The sequence below is a fragment of the Heptranchias perlo genome, chromosome 21 (assembly GCF_035084215.1).
Source record: "Heptranchias perlo isolate sHepPer1 chromosome 21, sHepPer1.hap1, whole genome shotgun sequence".
Taxonomy (NCBI): Eukaryota; Metazoa; Chordata; class Chondrichthyes; order Hexanchiformes; family Hexanchidae; genus Heptranchias; species Heptranchias perlo.
In genome coordinates this window covers 31,303,800-31,327,687 of record NC_090345.1, presented here as the reverse complement: position 1 = coordinate 31,327,687, position 23,888 = coordinate 31,303,800, and positions in this window count along the sequence as shown.

The following is a 23,888-nucleotide window of genomic DNA, read 5'->3' as shown; positions in this document are numbered from 1 at the left end:
TTGAAAGTGGTGTTAGTTACTACGGTAGGTATTGAACTGTTAAGGGGCTACTGATATTGTAGCTGTTTCTTGATGGGGGAATCCTTCCAGGAATCCAACTCTGGGAGGAGGAATGGGAAGAAGAAGAGGAAGAGCAGCAGGAAGGAGCAAACAGTTGTAGCCAGAGGGAAGGCAAATAGAAAGGTGTGCTTCGAGGAACCTTACACCCCACCCCAACCCCCAACGGAGTTTTTAGGCCCAGAACAACATACCTGCAGTTCTCTTGAGGATCAGTTCCAATTCTCTAGGGAGGCAGTGACAAACTTATGTCACATCCTGCAAAAAGACCCACAGCCAACTGGTGCAGCTAGGACATCACTTGCTTGTTACAATCAAGGGCACTGCAGTCCTGAACTTCTTTACCTCTGGCTCCATCCAGGCTGCCACAGCAGGTATCAGCTATATGGGTCAATTTGTTTTTTTTTTATTCGTTCACGGGATGTGGGCGTCGCTGGCGAGGCCAGCATTTATTGCCCATCCCTAATTGCCCTCGAGAAGGTGGTGGTGAGCCGCCTTCTTGAACCGCTGCAGTCCGTGTGGTGACGGTTCTCCCACAGTGCTGTTAGGAAGGGAGTTCCAGGATTTTGACCCAGCGACAATGAAGGAACGGCGATATATTTCCAAGTCGGGATGGTGTGTGACTTGGAGGGGAACGTGCAGGTGGTGTTGTTCCCATGCGCCTGCTGCTCTTGTCCTTCTAGGTGGTAGAGGTCGCGGGTTTGGGAGGTGCTGTCGAAGAAGCCTTGGCGAGTTGCTGCAGTGCATCCTGTGGATAGTGCACACTGCAGCCACAGTGCGCCGGTGGTGAAGGGAGTGAATGTTTAGGGTGGTGGATGGGGTGACAATCAAGCGGGCTGCTTTATCTTGGATGGTGTCGAGCTTCTTGAGTATTGTTGGAGCTGCACTCATCCAGGCAAGTGGAGAGTATTCCATCACACTCCTGACTTGTGCCTTGTAGATGGTGGAAAGGCTTTGGGGAGTCAGGAGGTGAGTCACTCGCCGCAGAATACCCAGCCTCTGACCTGCTCTCGTAGCCACAGTATTTATATGGCTGGTCCAGTTAAGTTTCTGGTCAATGGTGACCCCCAGGATGTTGATGGTGGGGGATTCGGCGATGGTAATGCCGTTGAATGTCAAGGGGAGGTGGTTAGACTCTCTCTTGTTGGAGATGGTCATTGCCTGGCACTTATCTGGCGCGAATGTTACTTGCCACTTATGAGCCCAAGCCTGGATGTTGTCCAGGTCTTGCTGCATGCGGGCTCGGACTGCTTCATTATCTGAGGGGTTGCGAATGGAACTGAACACTGTGCAGTCATCAGCGAACATCCCCATTTCTGACCTTATGATGGAGGGAAGGTCATTGATGAAGCAGCTGAAGATGGTTGGGCCAAGGACACTGCCCTGAGGAACTCCTGCAGCAATGCCCTGGGGCTGAGATGATTGGCCTCCAACAACCACTACCATCTTCCTTTGTGCTAGGTATGACTCCAGCCACTGGAGAGCTTTCCCCCTGATTCTCATTGACTTCAATTTTACTAGGGCTCCTTGGTGCCACACTCGGTTAATGCTGCCTTGATGTCAAGGGCAGTCACTCTCACCTCACCTCTGGAATTCAGCTCGTTTGTCCATGTTTGGACCAAGGCTGTAATGAGGTCTGGAGCCGAGTGGTCCTGGCGGAACCCAAACTGAGCATCGGTGAGCAGGTTATTGGTGAGTAAGTGCTGCTTGATAGCACTGTCGACGACACCTTCCATCACTTTGCTGATGATTGAGAGTAGACTGATGGGGCGGTAATTGGCCGGATTGGATTTGTCCTGCTTTTTGTGGACAGGACATACCTGGGCAATTTTCCACATTGTCGGGTAGATGCCAGTGTTGTAGCTGTACTGGAACAGCTTGGCTAGAGGCGCAGATAGTTCTGGAGCACAAGTCTTCAGCACTACAGCTGGGATGTTGTCGGGGCCCATAGCCTTTGCTGTATCCAGTGCACTCAGCCGTTTCTTGATATCACGTGGAGTGAATCGAATTGGCCGAAGACTGGCTTCCGTGATGGTGGGGATATCGGGAGGAGGCTGAGATGGATCATCCACTCGGCACTTCTGGCTGAAGATGGTTGCAAACGCTTCAGCCTTGTCTTTTGCACTCACGTGCTGGACTCCGCCATCATTGAGAATGGGGATGTTTGCAGAGCCTCCTCCTCCCGTTAGTTGTTTAATTGTCCACCACCATTCACGACTGGATGTGGCAGGACTGCAGAGCTTTGATCTGATTCGTTGGTTGTGGAATCGCTTAGCTCTGTCTATAGCATGTTGCTTCCACTGTTTAGCATGCATGTAGTCCTGAGTTGTAGCTTCACCAGGTTGGCACCTCATTTTTAGGTACGCCTGGTGCTGCTCCTGGCATGCTCTTCTACACTCCTCATTGAACCAGGGTTGATCCCCTGGCTTGTTGGTAATGGTAGAGTGAGGAATATGCTGGGCCATGAGGTTACAGATTGTGCTGGAATTCAATTCTGCTGCTGCTGATGGCCCACAGCGCCTCATGGATGCCCAGTTTTGAGCTGCTGGATCCATTCTGAATCTATCCCATTTAGCACGGTGGTAGTGCCACACAACACGTTGGATGGTGTCCTCAGTGCGAAGACGGGACTTCATCTCCACGAGGACTGTGCGGTGGTCACTCCTACCAATACTGTCATGGACAGATGCATTTGCAACAGGTAGATTGGTGAGGACGAGGTCAAGTAAGTTTTTCCCTCGTGTTGGTTCGCTCACCACCTGCCGCAGACCCAGTCTGGCAGCTATGTCCTTCAGGACTCGGCCAGCTCGGTCAGTAGTGGTGCTACCGAGCCACTCTTGGTGATGGACATTGAAGTCCCCCACCCAGAGTACATTTTGTGCCCTTGCTACCCTCAGTGCTTCCTCCAAGTGGTGCTCAACATGGAGGAGGACTGATTCATCAGCTGAGGGAGGACGTTAGGTGGTAATCAGCAGGAGGTTTCCTTGCCCATGTTTGACCTGATGCCATGAGATCTCATGGAGTCCAGAGTCAATGTTGAGGACTCCCAGGGCCACTCCCTCCTAACTGTATATCACTGTACCGCCACCTCTGGTGGGTCTGTCCTGCCGGTGGGACAGGACATACCCAGGGATGGTGATGGAAGAGTCTGGGACGTTGGCTGAAAGATATGATTCCGTAAGTATGGCTATGTCAGGCTGTTGCTTGACTAGTCTGTGGGACAGCTCTCCCAATTTTGGCACAAGTCCCCAAGTAAGGAGGACCTTGCAGGGTCGACTAGGCTTGGTGTTTCGCCGTTGTCGTGTCCGGTGCCTAGTGGTCCGATGCCGGGTGGTCCGTCAGGTTTTATTCTTATTATGACTTTTCGTAGCGAGATTTTACAACTGAGTGGCTTGCTAGGCCATTTCAGAGGGCAATTAAGAATCAACCACATTGCTGTGGGTCTGGAGTCACATATAGGCCAGACCGGGTAAGGACGGCAGGCTTCCTTCCCTAAAGGACATTAGTGAACCATGTATGTATTAGACAGGTGATCGATGCCTTGTTCGCTAGAGCAAACACATTCACCACTTTCTCCGTGGATATCTAGCAACAGCAGAATAGGGTTCTGCGGTCCAACAGTTACCTGCAGGCAGGAACTGTTCAGCAACAGCTCATTGAAGAGAACATCAGCTGAACAATCCATGCTGAACTGCAATACCTGTTCTTTCAGCCAACAATCAAGAAGATCTGAAAATATCAAAGTTGATATTAACGTCACCTCACCTGGCAAGATTGCCAGCCACTACATGAAAACTGTGGGGTGAAAGTGGACTCCGTTGTGCCAGTTTTCCAAGCGGAAAATGGATTGATTCAGGTGCTGTAAAGGCATCCCTGGCAGCCATCTGAAACAGGCTTTAGACCCCTTGAATATGTTTATAAGAGGCTGTACTCCTCTTTTAGGACCCATCCCAGAAATTAATTTGTTTGACCTGAGCGGAGCAGGTGCCGGGCCTACTGTGCTCAGGATTACCTGGTTAGGGGTAGTATTCTCTCCCCCCACCCCCCTCCAATCCCAGGACTTGCAGTGAGGTAGGCGGCCTGAAATTGGAGGCAAAGAGAGCAGCGAGCTGCCTCCGGAGTTGCAACAGGCGCTAACCGGCAGCTTGCTCGAAATACTAAGATGAGGCCTGAGGACCATTTGCAGGTGGTCCAAAGGCTGGCCTCTTCTGACACGAATCAGTTAATCCCCCTTTCAGCACACAAAGATTTCAAACAGCATTGTGGTTTTACTGGCTTACAGAAAGACCATAAACTATTTTTCATCCCGGTGTCAGCTGCTAATTCCTGTCTTAAGTGCTCTTTTGCCTAATCGCGCTTCTGTGAGCTGCTCCCTCAGTAGCTGCAGCATGGGAGTAGGGAGGCTGCTGTGGCTCATTCAAGGGCTGATGAGATGTTTGTGCTCAACGACCTCTAGGAGTTTGGGATGAGGGGACCCAGCTGCAGACTGCAGCAGTCAGCATCTGCTGGGGCTTCTGACACCAAGACAAGCATTGGTTCAGGGGTCACAAGGAATATAGGAGTGTTGTCAGCACAAGAAACTACATTATGTTGCATTCCCATTGTACAACTGCTACTACAATTAGGCTGTGGCTCAGTATTCCTACTGATTTTTGGGAAAGCAGATTCTAGGAGATTAATGATCCGAGTGAATTCCCTATTCGTTCGCTCTATCAGCGGAGGAGAAGGTTGAGCCCAGAGCCTGCATAGTCCCAGTATGAGCATCCCAAGAGACATTATTAACGGCATCACAGACTCCTACAGAGGATGTTCTGCTAGTGCCTACTATCGAGGTGACCAAATGCTCCATGGTTGACTGTAGTGTTGATGCCATGAGTGAGAACCCCACACAAGTGGGTAGTGGACTCTACCACACTATGTGACATGTTGTGGAAGCTCCATGCCTTGAGCAATCGCTGGTTCACAGAAACTACCTTTTGTTAAATGCTGGGCCCCTGAAGTCTGCATCGCTGTCCCCTTCAGCAGAGCTTCAAGGTGAACTGACCCTCTGGTGAGCTCTTCCTGGGCCTTCCATGCCACCACCACCTTCTCCTGCTCGCTTGTTCTCACGAATCCCCCAGGACAAACCAGGACTCACTATCCAAGTCAGGATGCTGATTTCTGTGCTGGTGCTTGGCATGGTAAGAACAAGTGACAGTGCACTGCCATCAGGGTTTTCATTGTCTAGCTGTCTGGCACTAGTGACTGAGTCTTCTGATTGAGCTTGAAAAAGGGAGCGGGACAAAGGTTAGGATGTAGTAGCAAGAGTAGGTACTAGCAGATGAGTGGCAGCCCTATGCCATACTAGGTTTTCATGTTCAGTGTGTGACTGTGTGACTGAAAGAGTTAAGTAGAAAGAGAAGAGGAAGGGAAGATGACAACAAACTCTGCTTTGGAAGGCCTCCAACCATCTCCAATACTGATTGCCGTATGTCTTCCTGTGATGTCAATGGTGGCATCTTCCATAACCGTGAGTGTTTGCAGTGTGGGGGTACCTCCTCCTGTGCTGGTTGTCTCCCTCCTGTTGTGCGCCAGCTTCTCCTGCAAGAGTGAAAGTGAGTTAATATGTACCATGGGCAATGACATTCACATATGAGACAGCTGGGCATACTGTGCATGATGACATGAAGAACAACAAATGTGGCCAAGATGGAGAAGTGGTTGTGAGGGAAGTAGCAGCTTTTGACTGCAAGCAGAAAGGAGCCAGCAGCGATCTGCATTCTTTTAATGAGCAATCCTGTTCCTCCTGCCTCCACATTCAGGTAAGTATTGATAGCCTTCCTGCCGGTTCGTGCCACGTTGTTCTGTGCGAATTCAACATGTGGCGAATGAAGCGTTGGGGCGTTCGAAAAATGGAAATGGGTCCTGCAAGAGGCGCAGGATTCTAATTTAAATAAGTAATTGTACGTAAAATGTTTCCAACGTGCGCTCTACTGTATCCAATATGTGAACGCCGCACTACCGACTGGCAAGTGCACGCGCTTCCTGCCCGCCATATTGGGGGCTTGGGAGGCCACTTAACACCCGGAAAAACAGGCAATGCATGGCTGAATTTCGAGGCCATTAACTTTAACTTCCTTTTATTTATTTTTATTTTTTTATATATATTTTAATTTGAAACTGAGCTAACATCAGAAAACAAATCATCCCTGACCCTGAACTTTGCCCATAATACTCCAGTACTGGTTCTGGTGGCACCATAGAATCATAGAAGTTTACAACATGGAAACAGGCCCTTCTGCCCAACATGTCCATGTCGCCCAGTTTATACCACTAAGCTAGTCCCAATTGCCTGCACTTGGCCCATATCCCTCAATACCCATCTTACCCATGTAACTGTCCAAATGCTTTTTAAAAGACAAAATTGTACCCGCCTCCACTACTGCCTCTGGCAGCTCGTTCCAGACACTCACCACCCTTTGAGTGAAAAAATTGCCCCTCTGGACCCTTTTGTATCTCTCCCCTCTCACCTTAAATCTATGCCCCCTTGTTATAGACTCCTCTACCTTTGGGAAAAGATTTTGACTATCGACCTTATCTATGCCCCTCATTATTTTATAGACTATATTCTATAAGATCACCCCTAAACCTCCTACTCTCCAGGGAAAAAAGTCTCAGTCTATCCAACCTCTCCCTATAAGTCAAACCATCAAGTTCCGGTAGCATCCTAGTAAATCTTTTCTGCACTCTTTCTAGTTTAATAATATCCTTTCTATAATAGGGTGACCAGAAATGTACACAATATTCCAAGTGTGGCCTTACTAATGTCTTGTACAACTTCAACAAGACATCCCAACTCCTGTATTCAATGTTCTGACCAATGAAACCAAGCATGCTGAATGCCTTCTTCACCACCCTATCCACCTGTGACTCCACTTTCAAGGAGCTATGAACCTGTACTCCTAGATCTCTTTGTTCTATAACTCTCCCCAACGCCCTACCATTAACGGAGTAGGTCCTGGCCCGATTCGATCTACCAAAATGCATCACCTCACATTTATCTAAATTAAACTCCATCTGCCATTCATCGGCCCACTGGCCCAATTTATCAAGATCCCGTTGCAATCCTAGATAACCTTCTTCACTGTCCACAATGCCACCAATCTCGGTGTCATCTGCAAACTTACTAACCATGCCTCCTAAATTCTCATCCAAATCATTAATATAAATAACAAATAACAGCGGACCCAGCACCGATCCCTGAGGCACACCGCTGGTCACAGGCCTCCAATTTGAAAAACAACCCTCGACAACCACCCTCTGTATTCTGTCGTCAAGCCAATTTTGTATCCAATTGGCTACCTCACCTTGGATCCCGTGAGATTTAACCTTATGTAACAACCTACCATGCGGTACCTTGTCAAAGGCTTTGCTAAAGTCCATGTAGACCACGTCGACTGCACAGCCCTCATCTATCTTCTTGGTTACCCCTTCAAAAAACTCAATCAAATTCGTGAGACATGATTTTCCTCTCACAAAACCATACTGACTGTTCCGAATCAGTCCCTGCCTCTCCAAATGCCTGTAGATCCTGTCTCTCAGAATACCCTCCAACAACTGACCCACTACAGATGTCAGGCTCACCGGTCTGTAGTTCCCAGGCTTTTCCCTGCTGCCCTTCTTAAACAAAGGCACAACATTTGCTACCCTCCAATCTTCAGGCACCTCACCTGTAGCTGTCGATGATTCAAATATCTCTGTTAGGGGACCCGCAATTTCCTCCCTAACCTCCCATAACGTCCTGGGATACATTTCATCAGGTCCCGGAGATTTATCTACCTTGATGCGCGTTAAGACTTCCAGCACCTCCCTCTCTGTAATATATACGCTCCTCAAGACATCACTTTGCTGATGATTGAGAGTAGACATGACAGTCTACTCTCAATCATCAGCAAAGTGATGGAAGGTTTCGTCGACAGTGCTATCAAGCGGCACTTACCAATAACCTGCTCACCAATGCTCAGTTTGGGTTCCGCCAGGACCACTCGGCTCCAGACCTCATTACAGCCTTGGTCCAAACATGGACAAAAGAGCTGAATTCCAGAGGTGAGGTGAGAGTGACTTCCCTTAACATCAAGGCAGCATTTGACCGATGTGGCACGAAGGAGCCCGAGTAAAATTGAAGTCAATGGGAATCAGGGGGAAAGCTCTCCAGTGGCTGGAGTCATACCTAGCACAAAGGAAGATGGTAGTGGTTGTTGGAGGCCAATCATCTCAGCCCCAGGACATTGCTGCAGGAGTTCCTCAGGGCAGTGTCCTAGGCCCAACCATCTTCAGCTGCTTCATCAATGACCTTCCCTCCATCATAAGGTCAGAAATGGGGATGTTCGCTGATGACTGCACAGTGTTCAGTTCCATTCGCAACTCCTCAAATAATGAAGCAGTCCGAGCCCGCATGCAGCAAGACCTGGACAACATCCAGTCTTGGGCTCATAAGTGGCAAGTAACATTCGCGCCAGATAAGTGCCAGGCAATGACCATCTCCAACAAGAGAGAGTCTAACCACCTCCCCTTGACATTCAACGGCATTACCATCGCCGAAACCCCCACCATCAACATCCTGGGGGTCACCATTGACCAGAAACTTAACTGGACCAGCCATATAAATACTGTGGCTACGAGAGCAGGTCAGAGGCTGGGTATTCTGCAGCGAGTGACTCACCTCCTGACTCCCCAAAGCCTTTCCACCATCTACAAGGCACAAGTCAGGAGTGTGATGGAATACTCTCCACTTGCCTGGATGAGTGCAGCTCCAACAACACTCAAGAAGCTTGACACCATCCAAGAAAAAGCAGCGCGCTTGATTGGCACCCCATCCACCACCCTAAACATTCACTCCCTTCACCACCGGCGCACTGTGGCTGCAGTGTGCACCATCCACAGGATGCACTGCAGCAACTCGCCAAGGCTTCTTCGACAGCACCTCCCAAACCCGCAACCTCTACCACCTAGAAGGACAAGAGCAGCAGGTACATGGGAACAACACCACCTGCACGTTCCCCTCCAAGTCACACACCATCCCGACTTGGAAATATATCGCCGTTCCTTCATTGTCGCTGGGTCAAAATCCTGGAACTCCCTTCCTAACAGCACTGTGGGAGAACCGTCACCACACGGACTGCAGCGGTTCAAGAAGGCGGCTCACCACCACCTTCTCGAGGGCAATTAGGGATGGGCAATAAATGCTGGCCTCGCCAGCGACGCCCACATCCCGTGAACGAATAAAAAAAAAAATTATTTCCCCAAGTTCCCTAACATCCATGCCTTTCTTAACCGTAAATACCGATGTGAAATATTCATTTAGGATCTCACCCATCTCTTGTGGTTCCGCACATAGATGACCTTGTTGATCCTTAAGAGGCCCTACTCTCTCCCTAGTTACTCTTTTGCCCTTTATGTATTTGCAGAAGCTCTTTGGATTCTCCTTTGCCTTATCTGCCAAAGCAATCTCATGTCCCCTTTTTGCCCTCCTGATTTCTCTCTTAACTCTACTCCGGCAATCTCTATACTCTTCAAGGGATCCACTTGATCCCAGCTGCCTATGCATGTCATATGCCTCCTTCTTCTTTTTGACTAGGGCCTCAATCTCCTGAGTCATCCAAGGTTCCCTAATTCTACCAGCCTTGCCCTTCACTTTATAAGGAATGTGCTTACCCTGAACCCTGGTTAACACACATTTGAAAGCCTCCCACTTACCAGACGTCCCTTTGCCTGCCAACAGACTCTCCCAATCAACTTCTGAAAGTTCCTGTCCAATACCATCAAAATTGGCCTTTCCCCAATTTAGAATTTTAACTTTTGGGCCAGACCTATCATTCTCCATAGCTATCTTAAAACCAAATACGGGATCTAAGCTGTGTTTGGTGCCACCATAAAAAAGATGTTGTCAGATTAACAGCATCAATCCTGGTCATCAAATACAGAGGTTTATTGAGATGGATCGCATTTATACCAATCCCCACATCCAATACCTGCTGAAATCCTTACACACAAACTACAGTTTTCACTGAATGCTGACAGTTTGTTTCCAATTGATCCAAACTGACCTTTAAAACAAGAGAAAATACACGCACATAAGGACACATTGTTTATAAATCGGGCAAGTGTAAGGATGTTATGGCAGGAACTGTACACAAGCAGGAAGCTACCACTTTAGCAAGGGTGAGTGACATTACAAAGTGGGATCTAAGCCGTATTTGGTGCCGCCATAAAAAAGATGTTGTCAGATTAACAGCATCAAAAGTTATGAGGCCTCTCCTATTCTTCAATCTGCTCCATTACATTGGCTAAAAAGTTCCCAAGTGTATCACAGCAGAGATGTGTTTTTATGGGAATTGGATTGTTCCACCGTAAGTTCATTAACTTCAATGAATTAATGAGGGTATAGTAGCATAGTGGTTTTGTGACTGGACTAATAATCCAGAGGCCTGGACTAATAATCCGGAGTCACGAGTTCAAATCCTGCCACAGCAGCTAGGGGATTTAAATTCAATTAATTAAAATTAATGAAATAAAAATCTGGAATTAAAATACTAGTATCATTAATGGTGGCCATGAAACTACCAGATTGTCGTGAAAACCAATCTGGTTCACTAATGTCCTTTCGGGAAGGAAATCTGCCGTCCTTACCCGGTCTGGCCAATATGTGACTCCAGACCCACGGCAATGTGGTTGACTCTTAATTGCCCTCTGAAATGGCCTAGCAAGCCACTCAGTTGTAAAATCTCGCTAAAAAAAGTCACAATAAGAATAAAACCGGACGGACCACCTGGCATCAGACCACTAGGCACCGGACACGACAACGACAAACCAAGCCCAGTCGACCCTGCAAAGTTCTCCTCACGAACACCTGGGGACTTGTGCCAAAATTGGGAGAGCTGTCCCACAGACTAGTCAAGCAGCAGCCTGACATAGCCATACTCACAGAATCATACCTTTCAGCCAACATCCCAGACTCTTCCATCACCATCCCTGGGCATGTCCTGTCCCACCGGCAGGACAGACCCACCAGAGGTGGCGGTACAGTGATATACAGTTAGGAGGGAGTGGCCCTGGGAGTCCTCAACATTGACTCTGGACCCCATTAAATTTCATGGCATCAGGTCAAACATGGGCAAGGAAACCTCCTGCTGATTACCACCAACTGCCCTCCTTCAGCTGATCAATCAGTCCTCCTCCATGTTGAACACCACTTGGAGGAAGCACTGAGGGTAGCAAAGGCACAGAATGTACTCTGGGTGGGGGACTTCAATGTCCATCACCAAGAGTGGCTCAGTAGCACCACTACTGACCGAGCTGGCCGAGTCCTGAAGGACATAGCTGCCAGACTGGGCCTGTGGCAAGTGGTGAGCGAACCAACACGAGGGAAAAACTTACTTGACCTTGTCTTCACCAATCTACCTGTCACAAATGCATCTGTCCATGATGGTATTGGTAGGAGTGACCACCACACAGTCCTCGTGGAGATGAAATCCCGTCTTCGGACTGCGGACACCATCCAACGTGTCGTGTGGCACTACCACCGTGCTAAATGGGATAGATTCAGAACAGATCTAGCATCTCAAAACTGGGCATCCATGAGGTGCTGTGGGCCATCAGCAGCAGCAGAATTGTATTCCAGCACAATCTGTAACCTCATGGCCCGGCATATTCCTCACTCTACCATTACCAACAAGCCAGGGGATCAACCCTGGTTCAATGAGGAGTGTAGAAGAGCATGACAGGAGCAGCACCAGGAGTACCTAAAAATGAGGTGCCAACCTGGTGAAGCTACAACTCAGGACTACATGCATGCTAAACAGCGGAAGCAACATGCCATAGACAGAGCTAAGCGATTCCACAACCAACGGTCAGATCAAAACTCTGCAGTCCTGCCACATCCAGTCGTGAATGGTGGTGGACAATGAAACAACTAACGGGAGGAGGAGGCTCTGTCAACATCCCCATCCTCAATGATAGCGGAGTCCAGCACGTGAGTGCAAAAGATAAGGCTGAAGCGTTTGCAACCATCTTCAGCCAGAAGTGCCGAGTGGATGATCCATCCCAGCCTCCTCCCGATATCCCACCATCACGGAAGCCAGTCTTCAGCCAATTCGATTCACTCCACGTGATATCAAGAAACGGCTGAGTGCACTGGGCTATGGGTCCCGACAACATCCCAGCTGTAGTGCTGAAGACTTGTGCTCCAGAACTAGCTGCGCCTCTAGCCAAGCTGTTCCAGTACAGCTACAACACTGGCATCTACCCGACAATGTGGAAAATTGCCCAGGTATGTCCTGTCCACAAAAAGCAGGACAAATCCAATCCGGCCAATTACCGCCCCATCAGTCTACTCTCAATCATCAGCAAAATGATGGAAGGTGTCGTCGACAGTGCTATCAAGTGGCACTTACTCACCAATAACCTGCTCACCGATGCTCAGTTTGGGTTCTGCCCGGACCACTCGGCTCCAGACCTCATTGCAGCCTTGGTCCAAACATGGACAAAAGAACTGAATTCCAGAGGTGAGGTGAGAGTGACTGCCCTTAACATCAAGGCAGCATTTGACCGAGTGTGGCACCAAGGAGCCCGAGTAAAATTGAAGTCAATGGGAATCAGGGGGAAAACTCTCCAGTGGCTGGAGTCATACCTAGCACAAAGGAAGATGGTAGTGGTTGTTGGAGGCCAATCATCTCAGCCCCAGGACATCGCTGCAGGAGTTCCTCAGGGCAGTGTCCTAGGCCCAACTATCTTCAGCTGCTTCATCAATGACCTTCCCTCCATCATAAGGTCAGAAATGGGGATGTTCGCTGATGATTGCACAGTGTTCAGTTCCATTCGCAACCCCTCAAATAATGAAGCAGTTTGAGCCCGCATACAGCAAGACCTGGACAACATCCAGGCTTGGGCTCATAAGTGGCAAGTAACATTCATGCCAGACAAGTGCCAGGCAACGACCATCTCCAACAAGAGAGAGTCTAACCACCTCCCCTTGACATTCAACGGCATTACCATCGCCGAATCCCCCACCATCAACATCCTGGGGGTCACCATTGACCAGAAACTTAACTGGACGAGCCATATAAAATACTGTGGCTACAAGAGAAGGTAAGAGGCTGGGTATTCTGCAGCGAGTGACTCACTTCCTGACTCCCCAAAGCCTTTCCACCATCTACAAGGCACAAGTCAGGAGTGTGATGGAATACTCTCCACTTGCCTGGATGAGTGCAGCTCCAACAACACTCAAGAAGCTCGACACCATCCAGGACAAAGCAGCCCGCTTGATTGGCACCTCTTCCACCACCCTAAACATTCACTCCCTTCACCAACAGCGCACTGTGGCTGCAGTGTGTACCATCCACAGGATGCACTGCAGCAACTCACCGAGGCTTCTTCGACAGCACCTCCCAAATCCGCGACCTCTACCACCTAGAAGGACAAGAGCAGCAGGCACATGGGAACAACACTACCTGCACGTTCCCCTCCAAGTCACACACCATCCCGACTTGGAAATATATCGCCGTTCCTTCATCGTCACTGGGTCAAAATCCTGGAACTCCATTCCTAACAGCACTGTGGGAGAACCTTCACCACACGGACTGCAGCAGTTCAAGAAGGTGGCTCACCACCACCTTCTCTCGGGCAATTAGGGATGGGCAATAAATGCCGGCCTCGCTAGTGACGCCCACATCCCATGAACGAATATAAAACACCCAACCCAGACTCATGGTGCAAAATTCTTGTCTTTCTGCTGGCAGTTAGGCCTTATGCAGAATGGTGAATTTCAATCCAGTTCCTGGTGGACATGAAACCACAGCCCAAAGCACAGCCATCAATCAACGCTAAATTAGAAGTCTCCCTCAGAAAGTTACACAGAGATAGCTGTTGTGGGAAGTACAAAAAGTTCAGACTGAAGTATAGCAGGGCTGCTCTTCTGAACTGGGATTGTTGGAGCAGAGTGAAGAGAGCTTTGCTTTGTATCTGGTCTGCATTGTACCTGACATGTGAAAGTTTGATCCTGAGCAAAAAAGTGAGAAAATAAAGCTTTCAGTTTCACAGCACTAACATTCCGAATCTCAGCTGGTACATAAATTACTTGTGTCCAAACTCCCAAAAATTAATTTCATTGCATTTTTGCAGCACGCATATTAATTGATTTATTCTGCCCTCTTCACAGTGAATGCCTCTTTTTGCTTAAGAGCTACCGTACAATTCAATGACAACTTATATTTGTAGAACACCTTTAACGTAGGAAAACATTCCAAGGCGCTTCACAGGATATTAGGATGGGTGGCCAAAAGCTTGGTTAAAGAGAGAGGTTTTAAGATGGGTCTTAAAGGAGAAGAGAGAGAGGGAATTCCAGAGCTTAGGGCTATACAGCTGAAGGCACGGCCGCCATTGGTGGGGCAAAGGAAATGGGTTTGCACAAGAGGTCAGAGTTGTAGGAACACAGAGTTCTTGGAGGGTTGTAGGACTTGAGGAGGTTACAGAGATAGGAAGTGAGGCCATGGAGAGGTTTGAACAAGAGGATGAGAATTTTAAAGTCAAGCTTTGGGTTAGGATACAGGCAGCAGAGTTTTGGATGATCTCAAGTTTATGGAGGTTGAAAATGGGAGGCCAGCCAGGAGAGCATTGGAATAATTGAGTCTTGGAGCAAGAAAAGCATGAATGAGGGTTTCAGCAACGAATAAGCTGAGGCAGGAGCGGAGATTGGCGATGTTGCAGAAGTGGAAGTAGACGATCTTGGTGAAGGAGAGGATTCGGGGTCAGAAGCTCATCTGGGTCAAATAGGACACCGAGGTTGCCATCAGTGTGGTTCAGATGGCGTGCATATTGTGCTAATGAGGTCATGAATTTCTGAAGTAAAACAAAATTATTTTGGACAAATTGTTGCAAACATACAGTCAAGTGGCAATATATACTCGTTTGTTTCCCTACACAGTGCACTCACTCGTATACATGAAATGTGATTGAAATGAATAGCTGAACAATCTGATCATAATAGGGCCTGAGTGGGCATGAGATCATCTTGCCCACAGCAAAACTGCATATATACAACCAGTGCACTTGTCAGCGGGAAAAAGTGCAGGAATGGGTTGTTACTTGGTTACACTTTTGCCTTAACAATCTGACTTATTATTTGATCCTCATCCTTCTCATTGCTTTTTTAAAAAAGCACACAAACTTAAAAGTTAACTGTAGGTACATAATTCAAATGAGAAAATATATTTCACAATGGTTGTTTTCGATGAAGCATTGAGGCCAAGAGAATTTTCAGAGTTTGAGCAATAATATCCTTGTCACAGCAGATGACCTTGTTTATGATAGCAAGCCAGAACCAAATCGTGGAGGGTGGGAAGAATTCAAGCTCCCAATTGCTGCTATAAACACAGTGAACCTAAACTTAGCAGAATTCAGGTCAGCGTAGATGCTGGGAGACTCCATAATTAAACTTGTGGCAGCAAATGACTTGGCCACCACTCTGTCTCTCACTGCTGGCAAACATCCCAACAAGGAATGGCAGTAGATGCGCTGTGGTATTACACAGTGCCATACAGCTGGGCTTCAACAGTCTGCCACAGCAGTGTGAGACTGTCTGTGAGGAGGCCAAGATTCAGTTGGAATGCCAAGATTTGTTGCTGGCTCAAAATCGTTGGGAGAGTTATATCCAGAGTCTGATGTGATCTCCTGCATTACAACTCCAGCAACTCAAAAGAGATGGGAGCGTTCACTAGGGACTACGATCAGGGTAAGTTGGCCAATACAAAATAAACACTAAATCGTTGCAAACAAGATCCAGTTTCTCAATAGATATAAATTGTAGCTGTAGCTCAAAACCCCATTTACAATGGGACTCCAAAGAAGACGGTGTTCTGACCTGTAGCAAGAAAATAAACAGTTTGGTATTCCATAGTGGAATCACTCCCTACAAAAAAAGAGTGGGAAAGGAGAATTCAAAATAAAATACAGTTCACGTCATGAGGCTCCGAACGTCACTTTAATGTGATTGAGGAGATTATTCTAAATATCTCTTGCCTTTCTCTGCATTTAGAACTTCCTTCTAACAATTTCAACCCTTCCCACCCATTCCCCTTTCATCAAGAATTTTAGTTTTATAGATTCACAAAGAAATCTCTAACTAAACTTTTATACCCCTTCAGTCTAACGCTCAAACGCTCTAGATTCTATTACACTTCTACATCTAATCCTCTTTCACACCTTGGATCAAATCAATACATTCCTTTCGTGGAAACTGCATACTGAACTCTTCGAGTATTGCGGCCAAATCCTATCAAAATGTTAAGCATCTAATCAAAGGACTAGCTAGTGAATAACAAGTAATAAAGTTATGTAATGCCATGTAGGAGTAGGGAATTGATGCAGTTCAAGATAAGTAGCAGCGTGTATACATGATTCTCCTCTCACAAAGAAAAACATAACAATGCACAGTACATCACTAAGAATTTGGTCATTTCTTTTTGCTTAGAATGGTCGTGGAGAACACAAAGAAACACTCATCTTTTAAAGAGTTTCAGAAACACAAAGGAAGAGTTTGTTACCAGATTTGCTGTAATGCCAAAAATCTTTATTAGGAAGCACTGCTTGCCAATAATCACTTCATAGCGTGCCATTTGTATTCTCCGGGTAAACATACGCCCGTGAACAAGGAGGTCCAACAATCCCACACAAAGGCCGTAAAGCAAATCAATCCATCAGCTGACGGAAATCTGAGCTTTATTATTTTTAATCCAATTTAGGAGGTTATATGAAGTTAAAACTGTAAATCAGTTCCAATGGGAAGATTGTTGCAACCCCAAGCAGCAATTCTAAATATATCCTGGATTATCATAATAATATCTAAGGCTATATTGTCTTTTACTGAGGTCCAAAGGTTGGTTTTATCTTTTCTGTAAAATATCTTTTGAAACTAAGACAGCTACTTGAGTAGAACATTTGTGGGAAGGCAGGCCAAAGGTTCAACTATACATAGTGCAATGTGCCTTGGGTTGGAACTGCAAGGCAGTAATACAAAGCGACAATTCGGATGGGATCATAAACAATTGAGACTTAAGCATTTTCCACAGATTGTCTTAACCCTGATAGAGCACTTCTTCCCTGATACCTCCCTTAGTAAAATACACATTGGGGCTGAAATTCTGGGAGGGCATATATACAGCAGGCAGATAACCTACTAAAGATGGGCCAGAGTTTGGGGTGAAACCCAGGTCTACCATATTTCCGCCCCATGTAAAATCCAGCCCAAATTCCAGTCCAAGGAGAAGAGGTAAATCTCCCTCGTCCCACCAGAAAAAGATTTGTGGGCAGGTCCGGGGAAGTTCCCAGGTCACCCCAAGAATTGCACCATTACACTTTCCGTAGGCCCAATAGAAGTCACAGTAGTCGAGAGCTGGCATGTTGCTGCTCTGACATTCCGGACTGCAGTCAGGGCAGGTGCCTCTGTTGTGCCTGTACAGACATGGACCTCCCATCCTGTTTGCTCAAATGGCCTCATCCCTGCAATTTGGGAAGGGGTCACTGTTGTTCTCTGCTGCCAAACAGGAGTTATCACTCTGCACACTTCCGACAGCGGAGCAGGGACCTCAGAACTTTGGGGCCATCATATTTTAGAACTCCCGATGGCACAACTTCCACAGCCACCTCATTCAGTGGTTGGGGAATTGTGTACTGTAAGCATCTGTGACAAACCAACTGCATAATACACCCTGCCTTCATTATAGAGTTCAGCTATAGTTATAACTGCATTAGCCATGGGAATCTGATTGCATCCCGTGCTTCTTTTGCACACACAATCTCTGGTATTGAAGGCTATGTTATAATGGGATTGGAACGTATCCCAGCATGAAAGAGATTACAAGGTAACTTTTTTTGGAAGAGTTGTGCTAATGTGTGGAGAATGGAATACATTTGTACTTCGTATCCAATGGGAATACCAAGCCTTTCTAGGTCAGATGGAATAAGATACAATAGCAACTTCCTTAAACCACATCAGTATAGTAAACTGGGAACCTCTCCCCAGGATATAATCAGTGCAATATTATTATCCATGTTCCATCATAAATCTCCCACAGTGGAGGGTGTTGAATTCATTGCCAATTATTGTTGTTTCATGCTGTGGGTACATGCCAATATCAGAACCAGCTGTAGATGCCAGCATTTAGTTCATTTGCAACTTAATACCATCTCCCACTCAAAAGGAGATTCCACATTTCTTTTGCCTGCATTAGATTTGAAGAAGGATCTCTAGAGGTAAAGGCTAGTTTCAGAGGCTAATTTCTGAGCCCGTTGTATTGCCCAACCCACAAAGTGCCGGCAATTTGTAATTTATTAAATATGTGAATGAGAGCTTTGCTTAAACAAGGTCTGAAAGCTCCACTAGTCTGAGGTCCCGCACAGCTTGCAGTTTGTGCTGAGGTGTAAAATAGCTCAGACTGAAACAATAGACATCAATGGAAATATATAGATAACATATCAGGATAATATAGCATCTAATTTCTGCTATTAGAGTATTGTTACATGGATTGCTGGTAACATCTAGTAACAGAAATATTAAATGGAACATTGCCCGGATTGGTAGTGCCAATCGGGGCCAATTTTCACTTGTGAAAATCAATGTTCATGAGGTGATAAGGGCCTAAAGATGGAGTCAGTTACCTTACCGATGCTAGGCTGTGTGCAACTTTCACAGGGGCCTACCACTGGGTGGCCAAAGCACCTGCCTGAAACAGGGGGTAGAGCTCTTTCCCATGCAAATGGAGCAGTTAGGATCCCGATTGCAATTTTAAGGGACTCATGGGAGGAGCGTGAAATGCCCATATGTACTGGCGCTCTGATCAGGAAATGGAGTGCTCCCCCTGGCTCCACTAAAATATTGCGGGCCGCTGCCAGCCCGGCCTCGACCCTTCTGGGCACCCCCTCCCCCTCTCCCTCCTCAGAAGACCTATGTGCGGACCTCTGCTGGGCGGCCTGCCAGTTAATCGACATTCCTGAGGCCGAGGACTGGCGAGCTGCACGGGGACGCCCGTTTGGCATCTGCAGCTCGCCCCGGTCAAAATTCAAATGAGGCCGGGGCCTCAAAATCACGGCTGCCTCTTTGATGCCAGAACGGCCAGCTAGCCAATCAGCACGCTCCGTCAGTCGACCGCCCTAAATCGACCCCCCAATGTCTCCAGATTCTGAATCAATACCTCCACAAGGCAATGGTTAACTTTTATTTTCTGTCAATATTAAATGTTTTAAAACTACAAGGACTGTACAAGATTTGTAAGATAAAGATTCAGTGTCATCTCTCCCCCCCCAACCCCCCACCATATCATGGATGAAATAGCAGCAGTGGAACATCTGCCGGGAAATAGGCTGGAGCAGCATTAGAATTGATAACTTGCTAAAAAGAATGATGTTATTGGTAGCTGGATATAGTAAAAAGGTGTGGACAGACAACTAACTAATTGCTCCAATCTGTTTCATAAATGTTTTTTTGATGGAAATGTACACTCACTGATTCCACAGACCCACATCCATCAAGTTGTATAAACATATAGAACAAAATAGAGCTGACAAGACCATTTTACTGTTTGATAAATTTGTTTGGCTGGATTTCTGAAGCACAAGAAGGCAAATCAGCACCATCCCTTTCAAGCTGTGCCAGCCCCCGCAAACAGTTCCATGTGTATGTCTGCGAAAATGCAGTGCAAACGCTACAGTGGTCAAAGATTAGACTTGCAGTAAAACACTCAAGTAAACCACCAGTTTATTTCAAGTAACGTGCGAACATCTATCATGTAGGAGAGTCAGACTACAGGAAAATTGACAGAGGTTTTAAAAAAAAGCCGCCGCAAAGAGGGCCAATTTTGAGGACCACAGAATGCCCGATATTGGATCGGGCAATTTTTCAGACACCCCAGGCTGCAGCCTAAAAGAGGCATTAGGCCCCTTACATATGTAAATGAGCAACTAAACGCCTATTTTAGGCCCCCTGACTCATTAAGCCACAGTGGGGCTGAGCAATGCTCCAGCCACACAGCGCCCATTTAGAATGGGTGCTGGAGGAGAAACCGCATTGTAGGCAAATGAAAATTCCTGCGCCTGACTGCCGGACACCACTTGCCCAGTGCCGTGACATGACAAGCAGCCAGCGAGCCCCTCACTGCCTGATGACATCAGATATTGCAGCCCTGGCGATCACGGGTGCAAATATGAATGACATACCTGGAGCTGCCACCAAATTATGCAAATGGTCTGACCGCAAAGGTCAGATCATCTGTACACAGGCACACACACAGCACCAGGGCCAATGATTGGTGTGTAGGGCACATTAAATCATCCCCACAGCATCCTTCCCATTTTTAAGCCCACAAAAGACACACATTGGATGGAAAGTTAAATAAAAACGTAGAATTTACAAACGTACTAAATTACGGATGAAAAATCATGTTCGGGCCCACTGATTTGCCCAAATCCCCGGTGTAGACTTCTGGGGCACAACGTTCTGCTTCAGGTGTGCTAAATTCATAAACTCTAGCCTATAACGTTAAGGCTAATGTAATAGCCTGTGCTATTAGCTTGGCCTATAAATTAGGCTGTGGGAATGTTAGCATACAAACACTCATACTTGTTAAAATTCTTTTTTCTTCTTTTGAAGAGGCATTATTCTGTTTACTTTAATTGGGTTGTCACCTCTGATAAAATAACCAACCAAGAAATTTTATACAAATAGCAGCAGCAACAGGCGCAACAGAATTGCAAGGCCTCATTGTTCCAAACCCTTGGAAAAAAATCCAAATATAAAAATCATACCTAGGAACCACTCCATTCCATCCCTTGCTACTACAGTTCATGCTGGGCACAGTGACCTCAGATTACACTAACTGATTGTAGCCTGTAGCTTGAGCACCAACAGAAAGAAAAAAAACAGGTGTCAAATATTAGCCAAGTACAAATTGCTGCTTCTGTTATTAAACAATGGGACAGATTACTACCATTAAGTATGTAGTTAAGCAGATACCTCCCACCTAGTAACAAGTAACAATTGAAACTTTAATATTTGTATTAAAGTATAACCTTCATCTGTATTATGATACAGTCAGAGAAAGAGTCTCAATTAAAAATTATAAGAGGGAAATGCCACGAGATCTGGCATTCGATGAAAAGGAAAGATATAAAAGGATTGGAACATGTGTGGACTCTTAAAAAGGAGACAGATTTCTGGCAAACTAAGCTTAATATTGACAGTAGCATTCAGCATGTGCAGCATTTTCAGTTATGATGAAAATTACACCTGTATGTTAATCGAGTAATTATTGTGCTTTATATCCAAAGTCATCGCAGGCCTCACATTTGATGTGTCATTTTGTGCATTTTCATTAGCTGTCTGATTTCACAAAACCAAAATAAATTCCATTACAGGAAAAAAAATGTTTAAAAAAAATCAAACAACTAAGTGAAAAGCACTGGCTTCAGAAAACCAACAAATCTCATAAATGTTGTTTTTTCTCCCCCTCTCAAAAGCAATGCAATTAGAAGCCCTTGGAGAAAAAAAAATGATTCCCTATTAGAAAGGGGGAAATTAGGAAAAAATAATTGAGACAAACAGGGACGCAGAGACAATGAGAGAAGGTTTGAGAGAGGCAGACATAGATAGAGAAAAATAAAGTGAGGGAAGAGGAAGAATCAGAAAGTGGGTGACAAGCAGAGACAATGGGCCCCGATATTTATGGGGAGAGCATGGGGTGTGGGGTTGGGGGGGTATTGGGCGAGAAACCAAGAAATATGGATTTCCCGGAGGTCCTGCCAAATTAAACGGCAGGACCTGATTTAAATTTTTGGACTCCAATTCCTGGCCGCAGCCAAAAATGGAGAGGTTGGCTGGCTGTTGGGAAGGCCTGCGACTCCATGCTGCAGCCAGGGAGCAGAGAGGAGGGAGGGAGGGAGCGATCGTGGATTGGTGGTGGGGGGGGTGGGGGACATCGGGGGGGGGCGTGAATAGATCAGGCGTGGGGGCGGAGACATCGGGACGGGCCATGAATAGATCGGAGGGGGCGGAGACATGAATAGATCGGAGGAGGGTTGCCGGAGACATGGGGGGGGGGGGCATGAATAGATCGGAGGGGCGGATACATTGGGGAGGGGGGGCAGAGGTCGGAGAGATCACAGAGTGGGTGCGGTTGTGGGGGAACGATCAGGGGATGGATCCAATCGTGGGGGGAGGGGGGTTAACAGGTTTGCTTGGTAGGCCGGGGGTGGGGTGGGGGGAAGCCTGCTCCTTCTGGCCCCCAAGCAGTGCTGGAAAGGCACTTACCCGTTGGAGCCAGCCGATCTCTCCTCCCTTTAGCTGCCAGTTTTCCTGAGGCCTGGGAAACCCAGCCCACAGGGGTTAAATCTGAAACACAGCTAAAATTTGAGGCAAGCAGCCTCATTAAAATATTTAAATTAGGGACCCACCTCCAGAGAACAGATCAGTCACCCACTCCCCCAATCCGCCTCCATTAAAACCGGAAGTAGGCGGGTTGAGGTAGGGTTTCTCATTTTTGAAATTTTAACCCCCACCTCTGCCCATCCTGGGGGGTTAAAATTACCCCCATGGTTACAGGTCCCAATTTTACTTTTATTTTTGTCTGTGCACAATTCCATGAGAGATCAACTAGTTAATTATTATCTTCCTTTATCTTAAAGCGGGTGCAGTAGGTTAACACAATGTCCTTTCGCCACTGGGTTGTCACCCAAAACTGGTGGCATGAAAGCTTCTAATTTTTGCCACGTCTGTAAGAGCTTTGCGTGAAACTAATTTGAGGAGGCTCTATCCAGTTTATAGTTGGTGTGGGCCCACCGCATAAAGCCGCCAATAATTTGACACCAAGGTGAACTAACAATCTCACTCAGAAGCCCACGAGGATGGCTGATGTTGGGAACCAGGAAATTCACATCAGTACCACGGAGGATGCTATTTGAGGTTGGAATTAAAGGCGAAGCAAAAGGCAGGGTAAACACCTTGTACAAAATATTGCTCCCGTCCTCCTCTCTGTTTCCATAATACAAAAAAAAGGTCCTACTATTTTGACTCTATTTCAATCTGTCTCTCGAGTAGCTGCGTGGACATAGGGTAAATAAGTGGGCTGCGTGTCTCCCAGAGCGGCTGTATTTTTTTCAATACTTTGGACTGGCAATCCATAGCTGCCCTACCCTGAAAAAACAGCTTATTATACAACAGTACCCAGAAGCTAATGGTTATTCCTTGCTCGTGCAACTTCAGATCCATTTAAACTGTTAAAAGTGTTTTGACATTAATGACCTCTCTCTCTCTACAGATCCAGCTCCTGCCCACCAATAACCTCAGTTAACTCCTCCAAAACACGGTTTCCCAATCCTGAGGTCACCAGCTGTCACTACATAGAACTCTACACCACAATATTAACATCGAGAGCTTATCTACTTCTTTGCCACTGCTTTCTCACAGAAATAATGCTGAATTCACCCGATTTCAGTGCACTGGTAATGTCACCACAGTTGATAGAAAAACCTCGGATTCCAAAAGATTTCTTGTGCGCATCAAAAAAAACAGGATCGGCAAGTACTTTCACCACACTGTGTCTTAGGTCAAATGTCATATTTTATTGATGAGTCACTGCTAATCCCATTTAGAGAGATTTCTAGTATCACAGCGCTAGAAAAATATTTTGTATAATGGAGCACTGTGGAATTATGCACCTCTAGCTGAATATTTAAATATCCAGCAGATTGCACCTTGCCATTAAATGTTGCAACACTGAAGGACACGACTGCATGCTGCCCTGAAGATT